Genomic DNA, 6,000 nt, shown 5'->3' with positions numbered 1-6,000 from the left:
GGGAAAACAGGCAATCAAGAGTACTTAACGAAACATAGTTGGCGGGCGAAGGGCTCCCGGCGTCTGGCCCCGACGACCGCCAGCAAGTGGCTCTCCCTGGTGCAGCTGCTGCCCCCCCCCCCTCGATAGCCAGCGGAGCCGCGTTATATTCGCTTCAAGCGGTCCGGTAGGGGACGTATTGGGGGAAAAAGTGCATCCTGGAGCGTGCGGACCTAATGGAACAAGGCTTTCTGCAGCCAATCGTGGAGACGCTTCTTAGCTCCAATCAGCTATGTTCTCGCCAAAGTGAAAAAGAAAAATCAAACACAGACACAAGGCCGAACCCGAAAACGCGCGCTTGGAGAACCATGGGTGTAAAGAAAGTAGTTTAAACAAAACGCACTAAAGTAAACAGGGGAAAGAAAAGGAAAGTCGTCTGAAGACACTGGGGACACGGAGCCCGAACGCAACCAGCGCACAGGCCACGGGGGGAATGGAACGCCGCGGCCGCGGTAACAGAAGCAGAGACGATGGGTCGCTCCCCCCAAGAGCCGGAGGAGCGCGGTCGGTCAGCGCGCAAAGACACACGTCGGAGGCGTTTCTGAGAAAAAAGGGGGCCAGGGCATCGTCGCGTCCAAAGCGTTCTCACACAAAGCACTTGGGAGGAAGAGCCCCGGCTGCGGGCACAGAACTAAAAACAACCAGAAAACATCAACAGACCTCCGCTTCGCCACAATATACACCTTCGCTGTAGTAAGGAAAGGGGTAGGGGAGAAAAAAGGCATGAGCAGTGGGTGCAATCCTTGTCAAGTGGGAAGCGTGCTGTTCACCCGAGGGATGAGGAACTCCTAGTCTTCGAGTTGGCAGGTCTGCAACGCGGGCTCCCACTGCTGAGCGGTAAGAGAGGTAGGGGGTAGTGGGTTGTCGGCGCAGATCCAGACGAGATTAGCGGAAGTAGGGCTAAATGCACCTCAGTTGGTGCATTTGAGTGGGTCGTGGGAGATGTGTGCTGGATGTACAGGGAATTCTGGTAGGTGTTAGCATGAAGCCCACGCCAAATTACGGCGGCTGTGGTGAGTGGGAAAGATGGGAGGGGGTACGTGCGTCAGACTGCTCGTCAGTGGTAGAAAATGTTAGTGTATATGTTCGGGAGTTGCGTGTTGAGGAGTTTTCACGAACTGCGTGCTCGGCCTCTTCTGAGAATGACCCATGAAGAAGAGCTCGGCCGGCTGCGCGTGCAGCATTGTTTTCCTTAATGAAAGTGCGGGCAAGCACGCGCATGGGCGAGCTCGGCACGAGCGCAGAGCTCGCGAGCGCGTCCAGACCTGCTGTGGAACGCGATACTTGCATAAGGTCGGGTGGGACGTTAAAGGGGCACTGACACAAAAATTTTGCATCTTGTTTTTTTTGTTGCGATAAGTAGCTAGTGACCTACTTATAACCTGTAGAAACCTCATTTGCTTCAGCGTGCGACGGTTTTTTAATTAGAGGCATTTTCAATGCGGCCAGTCGCAGTTTCGGTTTCAGCGATTGCCGCGAAACGATGGATTTTGTGGATTTTGTGTGAACAAAGCTGACCACGTGACCGTCGGAGGGATATCACAGAGCAGAGCCGCCGTAGCACTGTCGAATCCGCATCGACGGCAGTTTCTGCGAATGCCCCCACGTACTGATCTCGTGAGGCGCTTAATTAAAAAGCGACCGTGGATGTGACGCAGGCGCTGCGAGTGCAAATGCTACCGCGGCTACAGAAGGACGCGCGACGCTCGAGACGGTGGGTGGCAAGACGCGCGGTGGGAGCAGCCGGCCGGTCTGCCTACAGGTCCGCCTACAGATGTGTGCGGCTTAGCACTGCGGCGGATATTCGAGTGCCGCTCTCGTGAGCGGTGCAGATGACAATTTTTAATGCAACCCGCCATCGCATCATTAACTCCTTTCTCATGTAAGCCATCATGGTCGGGACTTGGGGACAATTTCGTGCAGCGGTAACAAGCTATCACTCGAGCTACCTGCGCCGGCCTGGGCCACTTCGCGGCCGTGGCCGCCGCCTGCACAGCGACCGTGCGGCTAGCTCAGTGGGCTTTTCGTGCCTCCGGCGCGTTTTCGCATCCAATGGTAATAAACAATAATAGAAACAGAGTGCCTGGAATCGCTGTAGAACTTTGGTCGGGGCCAGCTGCCCGATGAGCTGATGAAATCACGGCGCCTCCGCCACCGCCGCCAATGATCGGGTCGTTCGTTCTCGAGAGCAGAAGCTCCGCCCTCCGGCCCTCCGATTGGAGCGGCGAGCCGGGCGAGCCCGCGAAAAATGCCGGCAGTGCGGAAGCGGCAAACACAAACTCGTGACGTGTTTGGACGTTGTTTATTTACACAATATCCTCGGGATGTCGATTGCGCGTGGTCCTCTGCTGTCGGCTCGGTTGCGTTTCGCACACTTTAAAATTGATTTTAAATATGCTCTAAGCTGTATTCGCCGCTGATATTTTGCAGATGATGTATATGTGTTCCCACCAATCTATTTCCGAAGTTATCTCGCCTTCAAAATTTTGTGTCAGTGCCATTTTAAGAGGCGATGGCGAGCTTAGGTGTCGCGCCTATTGTGGGTGCAAAACGACGGAAGGCAGCTTGAGATTCAGTCAAAAATATGGTGCTGAGAGTAGTAGCATCAGTTATTCTGAGTGAAACGGCTGCTTATTTGGCCGCGGTCGTAAAAAGTGTGAAAAGTTTGCCGAGGAGATGGAGGTTTGTCGATGGGGAAAGCAATAACAACGTGAGCTGGTCGTTGAGGGGGAGGTGAGGCGGCCGTATTGGGGGTGGTCGGGTCGGTGCTTTATTTTTTCCCGAATGCGGGTATAACAGATATACAATCTACCTCTCCTCCAAGGGTGAACCCGGCACAATCTGTCAAACCGTATACCAGCTACTAGTCGCTTACTCGGAATGGGAAAACAATACCCAGCCTTAAAAGCCATCGCTTCCTAAGTTGCACTAACACCAGGACGGCTAAGCGGCCACATACCTTCACAAACTTCAATCCAGTCTTACAGCTCGCCAACCTCCTTCAACGAATATGCTCTCGCCGTCAGGGACTCAAGGAAGCTGACAGCAGCCGTATCCTAGAAGAGACGCCCACCCACTGGAACAGACGCATGACACCTTGCCTAACACTACAATATCAAGATTCTCATGCACAAATCCCAGAAGGTCGCCTTCTGCCTACCCATCGTCACTTTTTCCGACGCTTACTGAAACTGATTCTGCAAACACCTTCGCTGAACTGTTACAAACCCTTTTACACGACCAAATACTCACCTCTACCTGTCGCCACCTCCTCAAATTGCTATGCCGTCCGGAAATACAAGCTCCGGACTCACAAAAATGCGCACCCACAATAATTCGCCTAACCATCCACGCTCTCCCAACCTCCGTCATAGGCACCCACCCCCACCGCCTCTTCTTGGAAGGCTGCACATTCCAGCACTGCCCTGTAAGACCAGCAACGGCTGATCGAGCGAGCCAGCAGAACAACGCCCGCCATTCGAGTCTTGGGCTCACCCCATGCACAACGATGCAGCTCTATAAGCAGTGTAATAAAGTTTGCCCTTAGCACCCCGCATACAACTCTGGCTGCAAGCAGTAAGTTTCACAAAAGGGTGAGTAAAGAATAACCTTTCTAGGTTTCGTTCATAGGGATACCAAAAACAGCAGTGTTTCTTTTGTGTGTAACACGACGATAGCTTCGGTTGCGCAGCCCTTTCCTGACAAATACGCCTGTCGGGTGGTGTTTCTTCCAGACTTATTCTAGTAGTGCGAAAGTGTTCCAAAGTGGGCCAGTTCCGCCCAAGAGTTCCCCTAGAAGAAATGTAAGTAATATGATCATCAAATGGGATAATAATGACGCCGGAAGTGATAAACACTGCGTGCAACAGCATGCTACGACCGTACGAAGGTCTATTTGATGGAATTCCAGCCACTCATTTCTGTCTCGCTTTAATCCCATTCCTTGTACTAAACTTTTTATCTAATCCATTCATCAAGGTATGTGTATTGTCCAGAATTTCGGTAGCCAATCTGCTTCCCATATTGTTCATTTGTGGTACCTTCTAAAGAACAAAATTTTGCGCGCAAATTTTACACCGACATTCACACCCAAAGAAAGGTGTTGGCGGAACATTTGGCTGCGCTTGCGAAAACGTAGGCACAAACACTTTGTGAATGATTGCAGAGTCAATTCACTTTGTTGTTGTAGGGCTGTATTGTTGATTCGGGGCTGCAGCTTTGAAGTTCAAGTAAATATTTGACCCAGAGAGCTCACTGCGTTCTCGACTCTCTCTCAACAGTTTATTTGTATTCTCTTTGTCGGAAAGAAGTGTGTCAGTAGATCAACAGCTCAACCAGCAGCAAATTCAGAGCACACATCAAGTTTTCACGACGTTGCACTCGTGTGAGCATGGCACGCGGTCCGCAGTACCTGAGTATCAGATTACATTCAGGGAGCGCCTGCAGGCAGTTGTGAGCTCACGCGATGTCTTCTTCTGAAGACCCGTGGGCCTCGCGCATTCAGCCAATGTGGCGCCCTTGCATCCAGACGTGAATGCATCTGTATAAGGAGCGAGCTGGAAACAATTAGCTGCTAGGAGACTATTCTCAAGGTTTCGTGTCCAGCGGCAATCAAACAAGAGCGGCAGCAATATCCTAACATGCGTGGGGGCTATTCCCAGACATGTTCATTGCCCCGAAAACCCGCTATCCTCTCCTCGAAGACATTACGACCACAAACCTCTCGACGCCGGAGAAAAAGAACGCCGAATCAGGAACCATCCGTCCATGCGACCGCGGAAACATTTTGTTCTGAACAGCGCTGTTCCCCTTCCGCTTGGAGGAGTCGCTCCACAAAACGCTGCGCGATTCGGTCGCGTATATCATTCTTTGTGTTCTCACCGCCCTCGCAGGCTATTATACAACGTCCTCAGCGGTGTTGCGCCGCAGGAAGACGTAGAAAGGGCAGTTGGAGAGAGGAAGAGGTGCGTCTATGCCTGCAGAGGGTCCCCGCGGCGAAGCGGCCCTTTGTTAGCCGCTGGTACGGCTCGCTGACCAGGTGTGAGGTTTCGATAGAGCGTGGCGTCGCGCGCTACGTCTTCCGGAAGGGCTGCTCCGCTCAGCGACACACCGCCAGATATGTCCGCTGAGTGAGCCGCGATGACGCGCCGCAGTGGCGGCGTTGCTCCCGTTAGTGCAGACTCCGATGACACCGCTGTTCCAACCATGTCGCGCGTAGTGAGACCGACCCCGCCCACGCAACGCTCCTCCTCGCCTGGAGGTGTCTCTCCCGCAGGCTGGAATTTCTTTGCATGCCACTTCTCTCCTTCGCTGCCTCACTCTAGTGCAGAGACAAGGTGTAAGCTTCCACGGGGTCGCTTTTTGTGCCTCTTGTTCTCATTAGCCGGCCGCATGCTAGAAGGGGCGCCGGAACTCGTGTGTCGTCGTAGAGTTTACTGTGTCGCTTCTACGCTGAACGGATAGCTAACTGCAGGACACAAATACCGATTCTTCTCTGGATTCGTCGTTGTTCTAAGGTGGGTCTTTGATCTGTAGATTGGTGGCTGTTCACCTCGTATTGTTGAAGCATAAGACCGAGAACTTGAAATGAGTATGCTAAGTGTGTAATTCCTGGCCGTTTAATTCGGCCGTGCAAGAAGCAGGCGAAAAAAAGAACGCAAGATAGTTTTGAGTAACTCCCATTTCAAATCACAAAGTAATAAAAACCTATGCGCTCGAACATTGCGGTTGTAGCCTACCTTAAATCAATAAGTGCGCAATTGGGTAACGGTACAAAGCAAGTGAAGCGGCAAGTTCAGAACACTCATTAAACATAATAGGACTGCTGCTGCTGGGTTCTGAGTGTACCTCGGGGCAAACACAAGCTACCTAGCTCTGCTGTCGGGCTGTGGACTTTTCTTCTTCGTATATTGCATGATATTAAACAATATTGCTACAGGCTAAAACCTAAGAGGGAACGCA

This window comes from Haemaphysalis longicornis, unplaced genomic scaffold, assembly GCF_048455015.1.
Source record: "Haemaphysalis longicornis isolate Haplotype H1 unplaced genomic scaffold, Haemaphysalis longicornis Haplotype H1 scaffold_2, whole genome shotgun sequence".
Taxonomy (NCBI): Eukaryota; Metazoa; Arthropoda; class Arachnida; order Ixodida; family Ixodidae; genus Haemaphysalis; species Haemaphysalis longicornis.
Note: the sequence above shows the minus strand (reverse complement) of the source record.